A 14,261-nucleotide genomic window follows, 5' to 3' on the forward strand; every position below is an offset into this window, starting at 1 on the left:
TGTGCTTTAACTGCAGACTGTCAGCTTTAATTTGAGGGTATTTACATCCAAATCAGTTGAACGGTGTAGGAATTACAACAGTTTGCATATGTGCCTCCCACTTGTTAAGGGACCAAAAGTAATGGGACAATTGACTTCTCAGCTGTTCCATGGCCAGGTGTGTGTTATTCCCTCATTATCCCAATTACAATGAGCCGATACAAGGTCCAGAGTTCATTTCAAGTGTACTTTTTGCATTTGGAATCTGTTGCTGTCAACTCTCAAGATGAGATCCAAAGAGCTGTCACTATCAGTGAAGCAAGCCATCATTAGGCTGAAAAAACAAAACAAATCCATCAGAGAGATAGCAAAAACATTAGGCATGGCCAAAACAACTGTTTGGAACAGTCTTAAAAGGAAGGAACGCACTGGTGAGCTCTGCAACACCAAAAGACCCGGAAGACCACGGAAAAACACTGTGGTGGGTGACCGAAGAATTCTTTCCCTGGTGAAGAAAACACCCTTCACAACAGTTGGCCAGATCAAGAACACTCTCCAGGAGGTAGGTGTATGTGTGTCAAAGTCAACAATCAAGAGAAGACTTCACCAGAGTGAATACAGAGGGTTCACCACAAGATGTAAATCATTGGTAAGCCTCAAAAACGGGAAGGCCAGATTAGAGTTTGCCAAACGACATCTAAAAAAGCCTTCACAGTTCTGGAACAACATCCTATGGATAGATGAGACCAACATCAACTTGTACCAGAGTGATGGGAAGAGAAGAGTATGGAGAAGGAAAGGAACTGCTCATGATCCTAAGCATACCACCTCATCAGTGAAGCATGGTGGTGGTAGTGTCATGGCGTGGGCATGTATGGCTGTATATTTATTGATGATGTGACTGCTGAAAAAAGCAGCAGGATGAATTCTAAAGTGTTTCGGGCAATATTATCTGCTCATAATCGGTCAAATGCTTCAGAACTCATTGGACGCCGCTTCACAGTGCAGATGGACAATGACCCAAAGCATACTGCAAAAGCAACCAAAGAGTTTTTTAAGGGAAAGAAGTGGAATGTTATGCAATGGCCAAGTCAATCACCTGACCTGAATCCGATTGAGCATGCATTTCACTTGCTGAAGACAAAACTGAAGGGAAAATGCCCCAAGAACAAGCAGGAACTGAAGACAGTTGCAGTAGAGGCCTGGCAGAGCATCACCAGGGATGAAACCCAGCGTCTGGTGATGTCTATTCGTTCCAGACTTCAGGCTGTAATTGACTGCAAAGGATTTGCAACCAAGTATTAAAAAGTGAAAGTTTGATTTATGATTATCATTCTGTCCCATTACTTTTGGTCCCTTAACAAGTGGGAGGCACATACGCAAACTGTTGTAATTCCTACACCGTTCACCTGATTTGGATGTAAATATCCTAAAATTAAAGCTGACAGTCTGCAGTTAAAGCACTTCTTGTTCGTTTCATTTCAAATCCATGGTGGTGGTTTATAGAGCCAAAAATGTTAGAATTGTGTCGATGTCCCAATATTTATGGACCTGACTGTATGCTGCAGTGCCACACTAAGCAGGGAAAGAGCCTCTTCCCCTTATCCTCAGGGTTAATTAGGATGCTGGCGTATCCACATTCCGATCCAGAAAGCAGTCATGAGTATGTGTAAGGATCCTGCTCTGCTTGAACAGCCCGTACTGTCAAAAAGTAAGAACCAAGCTCAGCCGGCAGGACTCTGCTAAGCCATGTCCCTTGATGCGTTTCGCCACACCCACCGAGGCTTAGTAATAGGGTGGGAGCTTGTAGCAGGATGGGAGGCTTTAAGCGTCATTAGCCACAAAGGAAACACTGACTCACACACACTCACAGTACACATCAGAGTTTCTGTAGCGGCTAATGATGCATAAAGCTTCCCATCCTGCTCCAAGTTCCCACCCTATGACTCAGTCCCTGTGGGCGGGGTGAAACGCCAAGGGGCATGGATTTGCGGTGATCTGTAGGCGTAGACCGCTCCTTACGTTTTGACAGTACAGGCTGGTTGGGTAGAGTGATGATCCTTACACACACTCATGACTGCAATGTAGGTAACTGATCTGACTATGCTGTCTGACATAGGTGCCAGGATCTCAAGACTGGCTGAAGAAAATAAGGCCAAGTGTACATGGACACATTTAGAGTTTGCTTTTTTGCTTAGGTATCAACTTGTGGTGCATTTTTAATGCATGTGAAATGAAGCTTTTACATTGTAATTTATGGTACAATGTAAACTCAGACTGACCTCAAATATCTACTAACTACACTAACCTTTAAAATATTTTGGCAGGTACAAATTGGTATACAGTTTGTGCATTTTAATTGTGCAGTTAACTTTTTTTATCTGGAGGTTAGCTATAGAAATCTCAGAAAAGCAAGCATCTAATAGCAGGTCAAGGCTAGATCATAGCCTTTCATGTATTACTGGCCTGGTGTAATTTTAGTGCATTTATCCTTTTAATACTCTCTCCTAGCTACCCTTCAAGCCCTGTACTTGTGTACCCTTCCTAGGAGCTGCATGGCTCTCTTGATGAAAAGTCTGCTGGCTGGACTCTGCTTTTTCCCCTGTAATAATCACTATGTAAAAGTCTATCTGTGGGGATGAATAATAGTTGGCATTTCAAATGGAATGAATAAAGATAATTTGGCATAACAGATTATTCACAAATTTGTGAATAGGTAAAAAAGGTGGAACTGCAAAAGGAGACCGAAGAGATTTTTTGTGGTTATATTTGCCAGAGTGCTTAGAGTTAAAGGTATCACCATTCGAATATGTTGTGAAATATATTTATGACTTGAGAGTTTCAAAGCATTGTTTTTGAAATCACAGTTCCCCCTGTTTTTTCCCATGCAGGTGAGCAGGGGTATGTCTGGAGCTGCACTGTGTACCACCTTGTGAGATTTAGGACAAGGTATCACCTACACTCCCCATTTATAATTATATTTATGGAGCATGTAAGGTTACCTGGCAGACTATGTTTTCCTGATTCGCTCCCCCAGAACAGTGTCTGTATTACCTTCTTCTCCCAGACAATTATTGAAAATAATTAACTTGGAGGTGACATTGGCAACAATTCTTAATAACTGTTACTGTTTAATGACATTTGTGAATATGTTCTGTAGCTTCTTTGATCGGAGGTGGGTATTTTTTTGTACATATTATCCCTAACCTTGCTGAAGCTCATGTGGAAGTGAGCAGTTTGGATTCAGAAGCTTGGAATGGGTATGTCACTTTCAAGGGGTTTGGGGGCTATTAGGCCTGGAGCGCTAGGTACAGGATTAAAGCTCAGTGGTTCTCTTATCTCACACCTGGATGTGTTAGGCTACAACACTGATCTTAATAATATGATATCTTGGTGCTGGACAAAGTGTGCCATTTGCGGTGTCCAAAACACCTAGTTCAGTGCTTTTTGTAATTAAGTGCAAAATACTGTATCTCTAAGGCATTTAAAGGTTTTTAAATCAGTGATTGATTTTGACCAACCATTGATTCTGATATTATGTCTAGAAGAGTTATCTTCTTGTTTTTTCTTTCTTGTAGATTCTTAGATACTGTTTCAAATGGTTCCCAAAGTCAAAATGTTTTTATCCTTAATGCATTCTATGCATTAGGTAAAAAATGCTCCTCTTCCTGTCCTAGAACCCCTGCCTCTAAACACTTACCTGGCTCTTCTTACCGATTCAGTGCAGTCCTGGCTCCAGCACTGTTCCTCTCTCATCCTGGTCTCACAAGAAACACAGGCAGCAGTGGGAGCCATAGGCTACTGCTGCTGTCAGTCAGACTCCTGTGAGTAGGGAGCAGTGGTGTGCCTTTCGGTGCTGTGCGTCTATCAACATCCGGTTCAAGAGTACTCCCACACAGGTGCCCCCTTATCACATGACTTGCTAAAGGGGCACTCGGAGGAAAAATGAGCAGACAGCTATGATGGGGGGCTCCAGAACAGGAGGTAATGAACTACTGTGTGCAATATTGCACAGAGCAGGTAAGAATAACATCTTTTTTTTTTTATTTTTAAAAAAAAAAAAAAACTTTAGCATCACTTTAAGCGCAGAATGCCAAACAAAAAAACATTTAAAGTGTTAAAATTTTGAACGTGGTATTCAACTTTAACTTTTACCTTCCATCATTTGAGGTTGTGTTAATTATTTTTATACCAAATGTATTAACAATAATTTTGTGAAAAGATGAATTTTCTTTAAGCAGGAGGCAGAAAGCTAAAACCTGTCCTCTCATGCAGGATATTGCCAAGGTAGACGGCTATATTAGTTTCTGTGTGGTCTTCACCAAACACCCACTAGTTAGAGCTGTGCATAATTTGGTTATATTGTAATCGAGAGATGAGAACAGATGTTTGCCACCTGTGAATTGTGTGCACTGGTTAGCATAAACTATGACTTCATCATATATAATGTTTGTACAGTGTGTGCATGCTAAAGTTATATATCTAAAGTGGTTTTGAGGACAGAAGGTTTTTTACCTTAATGCATTCTTTGCATAAAGGTTAAAAACTTCTACATGCAGCTCCCCCCTTCCCCAGCCCCCTTATACTTTCTTGAGCCCGATCTAGATCCAGAGCAGGAGCTCTTGCTGCTCTCCCACTGCTGTCAGTCATAGCCAGTAAGGAGGGGGCGAGCCATACTCTGTGTGCCAACAAACACAGAGAGCCAGCTCAAGAGCAAGCACGCACGTATGCTCCTGTAGCAAGTGGTTTCCTATGGGTGCACTCAGCGGGGAGTGGGGGGGGAGGGCTAAAAGTACCGATAGGGAATTAAGGCTGCTCTGTGCAAAACCATTGCACAGAGCAGGTAACTATAACATGTTTGTTGTTTTTAACAAAATAAAAATCAATCCTTTGCAGACATTTAAGCATATATTAAAGAGTGTCTGATATTTCTTGAAAAATAATCGGAATTGGGAGAGATTACAATCTAATAAAATTCTTGGAAACTTTGGTTCAGCTACATCTTTATTATGCTGTTCAATTCTGGTCACCAGTCCTCAGGAAGGATGTCCTGGAACTGGAGAAAGTGCAGAGAAGGGCAACAAAGCTTATAAGGGCACTGGAGGTCCTCAGTTTGGAGGAACAACTACAAACATTAAACTTATTATCCCTGGAGAAGAGACATGTTAAGAGGGAGATATGATTGCAATATGTAAATATCTAAATGATGATTCTAGGGCGGGGGGAAACTATTCGGTCTTGGGTCTGCTAAAAAGACATAAGGTCACTCAATGAAGTTGGAGGAGAAGTTGTTAAACCTTAAACAGTGTAAGGAGTTCTTTACTGTTAGAGCTGTAAAGATGTGGAACTCCTTTCCACCGTTGGGGGTGTCAGTGGGGAGTGTCTATAATTTAAAAAAACTTTTCAGATAAGCATCTTAGTGAATGCAATATACAGGGATATGGGAAATGGTAGTGACATACAGAAACGCACGCTGAACTGGATGGACTGGTGTCTTTATTCAACTTTACCAACTATGTATTACTTTGTACAGTATATCACTATTTTAAATAGAACTGTGGTCCTTTTAACCATCTCACTACCACTGTACCTATATATACAGCCTCACATTGAGGTGGTTATACCAAGATCAAGATTGAGGCTATAACCACGATCTCAATACAGTTTTTTATTGCCAATGATTCTCTTTTATGTAAAAGTGATCAAAGAGTGACTATACAGCAACTGGATCAGCTTTACAGATGGGGGAAGGCCCCCCCCCCCCCCTGTCACCACTGCTGCCTTATCTAGGCTCTCCCATCCCATTGGAGAGCCTGGTACCGATGCAACCAATGGCATTAGCTTTCCTGCGCACAGTGAGAGGAACTGACGATTTTCTTCCCTCCTGTGTGACTTCAGAAACAAGAAGCCGCAAGGATTTTGTCACTTCTGGTTTGTTTATTTTCAAGCCATTACCAACTTGTACAGTAGCTTCTCTGAAGGCCAGAGTAGAGATATGGGGTCTCATAGTCCCCATTTGTGATTTTAATATTGCAGTCTATGACACTCATGTCACAAGGAAGTGCAGAAACGTAGTGCAGAAACTACACTATGTTGCCAAAAATATTGATATGCCTGCCTTTACACGCGCATGAACTTTAGTCTGTAAGGTTCAATATTGAGTTTGCCAACCCTTTTCAGCTATAACAGCTTCAACTTTTCTGTGAAGGCTGTCCACAAGGTTTAAGATTGTGCCTTTGGGAATGTTTGACCATTCTTCCAGAAGCGCATTTGTGAGGTCAGGCACTGATGTCGGACGAGAAGGCCTGGCTTGCATTCCTCCCTCTAATTCATCCCAAAGGTGTTGTATAGGGTTTAGGCCAGAACTCTGTGCATGCCAGCCAAGTTCCTCCACCTCAAACTCACTCATCCATGTCTTTATGGATCTTGCTTTGTGCACTGGTGCGCATTCATGTTGGAACAGGAAGGGGCCATCCCCAAACTGTTGCCCAAAGTTGGGAGCATGAAATTGTCAAAAATGTCTTGGTATGCTGATGCCTTAAATGTTCACTTCACTGGAACTAAGGGGCCAAGCCCAACCCCTGAAAAACAACCCCACACCACAATCCCTCCTCCACCAAACGTTACATTTGGCACAGTGCAGTCAAGCAAGTACCGTTCTCCTGGCAACTGCCAAACCCAAACATATCCATCGGATTGCCAGACTGAGAAGCTTGATTCGTCACTCCACAGAACACATCTCCGCTGCTCTAGAGTCCAGTGGTGGCGTGCATAACACCACTGCATCCTATGCTTTGCATTGCACTTAGTGATGTGAGGCTTAGATGCAGCTGCTCAGCCATGGAAACAGATTTCATGAAGCTCTCTATGCACTGTTGTTGTGCTAATCTGAAGGCCACATGTAGTTTGGAGGTCTTTAGCTATTGACTCTGCAGACAGTTGGCAACTTCTGCACACTGTGTGCTTCAGCATGCGGTGACCCTGTTCTGTCATTTTACGTGGCCTACCACTTCCCACTTTGTTATAATACCACTAACAGATGACCGTGGAATATTTAGTAGTAAGGAAATTTCATGGATGGAGTTATTGCATAGGTGGCAACCTATCATGGTACCACGCTTTAATTCACTGAGCTCCTGAGAGCAACCCATTCTTTCACAAATGTTTGTAGAAGCAGTCTGCATGCTTAGGTGCTTGATTGTATACACTTGTGGCCATGGAACACCTGAATCCAATGATTTGGAGTGGTGTCCCAATACTTTTGGCAATATAGTGTATGTTTTTTGTCACTGAGACTTGAGCACCCATGGGCATTATTATTGTTCTAATACAGGATTTATATAGCGCCAACAGTTTGCACAGAGCTTTACAAACTGAACGTAGACATTACAGTTGCAATACAATTTGGTACAAGAGGAAACAGAGGGCCCTGCTCGTTAAAGCTTACAATCTAAGAGTTTAATGTGTTTTGACTTGTCATGCGACTTTCTGTGTCACTCGTCACAGCAGTGCGAGCCAGGGCTTAAGAATAGAAAATAGCTGTGAATTTGCAATAAGTTTGCTAAAACTCTTTAAATATATATCAGTTTCTTAAAGGAGATTGTGTTTTTCCAAGGAAACTGGAGTTTCACTTTAACCACTTTACAACCAGAACAATTTGGCAACTTTTGCGCACATGTTAAAATCTGCATTATTGTGCTGGAACTTATTATAAACTCCCCAAAAATATATATTTTCTGAAAGCAGAGACCTTAGAGAATAAAATAAGGGCAGTTGCAATTTTTTATGTTGCACGATATTTGTACAGTTATTTGTCAAATGTATATTTTCAGGTAAAAATAAACTAAAATTAATTTTAGTGCAAACAAACACAATATTATACCATTTTTATATAAAATATAAAAGTTTGGGCTGCACTGATTAAATAGATACCAAACATGTATAGTCTTAAAATTGTGCATGCTCATGTAATTGCAAAATAATATGGTACCATCTTGGGTCTCAATTGCTGTATGACACTCATGGATCGCTGCTTATGTTATGCATTTTGGCCATGGAAGCATTGTGAGTGAAACTTTATTATTTTTTTTAATAAACACATCATCATTTTTAAACTGTGAGGCTTTCCTTGTGCTTCTGATTTCTGGGCGCCATGTAAGGAAGACAGTTTTTGGGAAGAAGACCTGGCCACTGCAGGCAGATTTATTTATAAGCTCTTGGACCTCCATGAATATGGGGTCCAGCCTGAAATGTGAGGGCAACCCATTTGTGCACTTTGGTAGAGGCTGGTTGGATACTGTAAGAATTTATTGTGGATCACGGTGAAGATTATAGGGTGTTTCATGGTATGGAAACATCATCAGTTTTGTATGGACTAGTTACCTTGCTTTTTTGTGGAAATTAATACTTGGAAGTCTCTGTGGATTATGCACTTGCACTTTCAGATATGTACATGCACCCTTTACGAGATAAGGCATCAAGTGTCTTGCTCAGCTTTGTAAGGCTGCCACCTGGTCCTTAGTTCACACATTCACCCTTTTCTTGTTGGGCTCATTGGCATGGCTGTTTGATTTGTTGTTGCTAACCCATTTGATTAATTGCTTGGGGATATCTCAGAATCCAAGAATATCCAGCCTGTGTTCTGTATGGCATGATTAAGGTAAGAGGGATTTTGATGTACCTGTAAATTCTGTATCTAGGAGTACAGGACACAGGCCTCCCTCCCCTTTGTTCCTGTGTTAGTCAACATGATTTCTGAAAATAGTGAGATCTCATGGAGTGGACAAAGATTATAGGAGTATAAGAGGGGTATAGGAGTGTCGAAAAGATCAGCCAGTGTCCAATCACCTGAAGGTAGCAGCCTATAACCCCAGGTCTATGAACATCCAGCCAGCGTCCTGTCCTGTACTATACTGTACTTCAAGATACAGTATTTACAGGTAAGTCAACATTCCTAGTTTTTGGCCTAAAATTTTAAAAAACATCTAAACATTTATTTTCTAAAAGCAAAAGACCTACCAAATGATGGTAGCTGCAGTTTGTTATGCTACATACTTGTGCAAATGTTTATCAAATCTGTTTTCAGTGAAAAAAAACCATTTGATTTTAGTGCAAACTAAAAAAATATAATCTCTTTATTTTTTGTAGAATATTAAATTTGAGCTTGTGCTCAGTAGCTACCAAATGTTTCAGGCCTCAAAATTGCATTATTTTGCAATACAGTGAAACACCAAATATTTATTTTTTAACTTATCTATATTGCTATCACAAGGCGGCTGACAAACCCTCAATGTGACAGCACTGTGCAGGTAACAGGTAATCTTTATAGAGACATCAAGAAATTGATTAGCCTTCTGATGCCCCTCCTGCACTGTACCTAAGCAGAATATACAGTCCTGCATCTGCTGTTTTCCCAATCACAAGTGGCCAGGACATATTTGTCCTGCTATCATTATCATTGAAATTGAAAGTAAAAGAAAATTCCAAAAAGTAATAGAGGGGAAATATTCCATTGGGGACACTCGTTCTGGTGACCTTGGGGTCCCCAAGGAATTCCCTTACTTTCCTCTCACTTTCTGTTTGGCTATGGAACTGCAAGTGAAGGGAAATCTCCACAATGGGACACAGATGGTGAAAATAAAATCGGACAGGAGTTATAACCCTCCCTTGCTCTATCCAAAATGAAAAAAAAGTTTAGTCTAGAGTTCTGTATTAAGGTAAAAATACATTTTAGCTTTAGAACCGCTTAAGTTAAATTATTTTCTGTGTTAAAGTTTGCAATACACATAAACTAAGTTTATTAGGTATGTTTCCAAATAGGTGACTTTTTACGTTTGAGAACTACTTTTGGATGCTAAAATCTTTTGAACATCTAGTCTGTGGTGTACTTTGGTTAAATTTTCTTTATTTTATATATTTATTTGAAGTTTCAGTCTACAGTCTTGGTGTATGTTAATGTTTATGGGCATTGTCTTTTTATTCAAGAGAGATTCAAAGTTGATTTGTGGTAACTTCATCACTCAATAAATCACTGCACAATCTACTTGCATGACCCTGTACTATCAGAAACTATTCTTATGCATTGAGGAATATTTTCCCTTTTGCTATTTTCAATATATTTGTATTACTTTCCATTCCTATATGATATTAAGTTAGCTGTACGGCATGCAAAATCTCTGTTTTATGTAACTAGAGAATAGTGTGTATATCAGTGGGTACTTCCTTTTGAGAAGAATAGCAGTTCTAAATGTTCCTGTTTATATACTTGCAAGAGAATTCTTAAACATAGAGTCATGCTTTTGTTGGCCACAGCTTGTGAGTGCTTGATGATTTTCTGGCTATTTTCACAAAAAAAAAATCTAAACTGTATTTAGATGGAGGGAGCCGAAGTGAATTTTAGGATGACAGAATTCAGATACAGAATCAGAGGTGTGGATAGTTAACGTGGTCTTTCATCTTGACAATAATTGTTTAACTGTTCAAAAGCTGAAAATAACTTAGAAACCTAGATCTTTTGAGAACTAAATTCGACACCAGAAATCTTGGTTCCTTTATTATTATTTAAAATTGTGTTGTGTGTTTTTTTTTTTTTTAGATAGAATAATTTTATTTTGGTATGTCAGCAGTTTCCTTACATTCAGAAAAAAATGGAGAAAGGTATGAGACACTAATGATAGCAATATTGATTGAAATGTCTAATCACAGATATTGGCCTGTTTCAGCTTGGTGCAAGAGCTTAGCCAGGGATCTACTGTACAGTAATAAATATACAGATGAAATATGTATTGAATACAGGTAAACAGTATTGAACACGTCACCATTTTTCTAGGTAAATATATTTCTAAAGGTGCTATTGACATGACATTTCCACCATGTCACGTAACAACCCATGCAATCCATACATACAAAGAAACCAAAACGAATAAGTTCAGAAATTAAGTTATGTGTAGTAAAATGGAATAACACTGGGAAAAAGTATTAAACACTTGAAGAAAGGGAGGTGCAAAAAAGGCATGGAAAGCCAAGACACCTGATGAAATCTATCAGTAATTAGAAAGCAATCCTGCCCCTTATCAGTACCAATTAATATCAGCTGGTTCATTACTAAGGTGTCACACAGGAAACATCTCATGATGGGTAAAAGCAAAGAGGTCTCTCAAGACCTTTGCAACCTTATTGTTGCAACACATACTGATGGCATTGGTTACAGAAGGATTTCTAAACGTTTGAATGTTCCAGTGAGCACTGTTTGGCCCTTAACCTGGAAGTGGAAAGAACAACATTTCACCATAAACCAACCATGACCAGGTGCTCCTTGCAAGATTTTTGACAGAGAAGTGAAAAATATTATCAGAAAAGTTGTCCAAGAGCCAAGGACCACTTGTGGAGAGCTTCAGAAAGACCTGGAATTAGCAGGTACAATTGTTTCAAAGAAAGCAATAAGTAATGCACTCAGTCGTCATGGCCTGTATGCACGCTAACCACGCAAGACTCCATTGCTGAAGAAAAAGCATGTTGAAGCTCGTTTAAAGTTTGCTGCACAACATTTAAATAAGCCTGTGAAATACGGGGAGAATATAGTCTCATCAAATGAGACCAAAATGGAACTCTTTGGATGCCATAATACACACCATGCTTGGAGGTCAAATGGCATTGCACATCACTCCAAAATTCATGGTGTATAGCAACAGTGAATTTTGGAGGTGTGGAGCTGTTTTTCAGCATACGGTATTGGCAAACTTAATTTCATTGAAGGAAGGATTCATGGAGAAATGGAAGAATTCTTGATAAAAATCTGCCATCTACCAGGATGATGAAGAGGAAACGAGGGTGGACATTTCAGCAAGACATTGATACGAAACACAAAGCTAGTTTCAAAGAAAAAAAAATAAAGTTGCTTGAATGGCCCACCAATCATCTGATTTGAATCCAATAGAAAATATGTGGAAATAACTAAAGATCAGAGTTCACAGAAGAGGCCTGCAGAACCTTAAGAATTTGAAGATTGCGTGGAACAATGAGCCAAAATCACACCTGAACAATGCATGTGACTAGTTTCTACACACAGGAGGAGTCTTGAAGCTGTCATTACCATCAAAGGATTTTGTACGAAGTATTAATTATATTTCAGTTAGCGTGTTCAAAACATTTTCTCTGTGTCATTTCATTTTATTACACATAACATAATTTCTCAACATATTTGTATTGTTTTTTTGTATGTAGGGATTGCATGGGTTGTTACTGAATTTCATGTCAATAGCACCTTTAGAAATATATTTACTGAGAAAAATGGTGACGTGTTCAATACTTATTTTGCCTGCTGTACGCAGGCTCAAGAGCTTGCAAATTTACACCCTGTTCCAAATTATTATGCAAATTCTATTTAAGTGTCACAAAGATTAAATATTTTGTTTTTCAGTTTAACTCATAGATTGCATTGTGTCTCAGGGCTCTTTTGATCACTGAAAACATTCTTGGACACCTGTGATAATTAGATTGGCAGGTGAGCCCAATTTAAGGAAAAACTACTAAAGGAGGGTGTTCCACATTATTAAGCAGAGCACCATTTGCAAGCAATATGGGGAAGAAAAAGGTTCTCTCTGCTGCCGAAAAGGGTGAAATAGTTCAATGCCTTGGACGAGGTATGTAAACATTAGGTATTTCACGAAAACTTAAGCGTGCTCATCGCACTATTTAGAGATTTGTGGCTGATTCAGAGCACAGACGGGTTCGTGCAGATAAAGGCACATTGAGGAAGATTTCTGCCAGATCCATGCATCGGATCCAGAGAGCAGATGCTAAAATACCGTTACATAGCAGCAAACAGATATTTGAAGCTCCTGGTGCCTCTGGAGTCTCACGGACATTATGGTGTAGAGTCCTCCAGAGTCTTGCAACTGTGCATAAACCTTCTATTCGGCCACCACTAACCAATGCTCACAGGCAGAAACGGCTGCATTGGGCAGAAAAATACATGAAAACTAATTTTCAAACAGTCCTGTTCACTGATGAGTGCCGTGCAACCCTGGATGGTCCAGATGGATGGAGTAGTGGATGGTTGGTGGATGGCCACCCTGTTCCAACAAGGCTGCGACGTCAGCAAGGCGGTGGTGGAGTCATGTTTTGGGCCGGAATCATGGAAACAGAGCTGGTCGGCCCTTTAGGGTCCCCGAAGGTGTAAAGATGACCTCTGCAAAATATGTGGAGTTTATGACTGACCACTTTCTTCCCTGGTACAGAAGGAAGAACTATGCTTTCCGTAATAAAAATCATCTTCATGCATGACAATGCACCATCTCATGCTGCAAAGAATACCTCTGCATCAATGGCTGCTATGGGGATAAAAGGAGAGAAAGTCATGGTGTGGCCTCCATCCTCCCCTGACCTCAATCCTATTGAGAACCTTTGGAGCATCCTCAAGCAAAAGATCTATGAGGGTGGGAGGCAGTTTACATCCAAACAGCAGCTCTGGAAGGCTATTCTGACATATTGCAATCAAATTCAAGCAGAAACTGTCCAAAAACTCACAAGTTCAATGGATGCAAGACTTCTGAAGCTGCTATCAAATAAGGGGTCCTATGTTAAAATGTAACGTGACCTGTTAAAATGTTTAAAAAGTTCAAATGTTGTTAAAAGTTTGATTGAAATAGCTTTTGATTTCAGTAAATATGCTGCAAACACAACAAATGACAATTTTCAGTTCTTTACAACCTATAAAGTGTTTTGAAACTTACTGTGCGTAATAATTGGGAGCATTGTACGTTTTTTATGTTTAAAAAAAATACGTTATCCTTAGGAGGTTTGTTCAATAAAATTTGAATTGTACTCTTAATAGTTGATAACGAGAATTATGCTGACTGTTATTTACATCAATTATTTAGGTAAATGAGAAAAATATCATTTGCATAATAATTTAGAACAGGGTGTGGCGCTATTCAACATTATTTCTGTAAAAAGTAAAATAAATAGAATAGTCAACAAATTAAATACTAAAATTGTATAGCGCTGTCAATCAGTATGTGCAGAAAACATTAATAAATAAATGAATAAATATCACTCAATTCATAAGGAATAATACAAGAATAATAATCAGTAAAACTAATTAACATGAATAAGTAAGTGCATGTTTAAAATAAGTAAAATCAAATTATGTAAATAATGGAAAAACCACCAATAATTAAATAAATAGCCCACCATTAAAAGTTTCTCTCTCATAAGTTAAAATATTTCACGATGAAAGAAAAATGATAGCTGAAGATCATGCAACAGACTCTTCATAATAA

At 39.4% G+C, this 14,261-nt stretch overlaps 1 protein-coding gene across 1 annotated transcript in view; it reads left to right on the forward strand.

The window, feature by feature from the left end:
- Nucleotides 1-14,261, forward strand: part of PLCE1 (phospholipase C epsilon 1) — a 596,448-nt gene that overhangs the window by 288,646 nt on the left and 293,541 nt on the right. The window lies entirely within an intron of this gene.

The sequence above is a fragment of the Staurois parvus genome, unplaced genomic scaffold (assembly GCF_062004578.1).
Source record: "Staurois parvus isolate SC_StPar_1 unplaced genomic scaffold, SC_StPar_1.0 ptg000437l, whole genome shotgun sequence".
Classification (NCBI taxonomy): Eukaryota; Metazoa; Chordata; class Amphibia; order Anura; family Ranidae; genus Staurois; species Staurois parvus.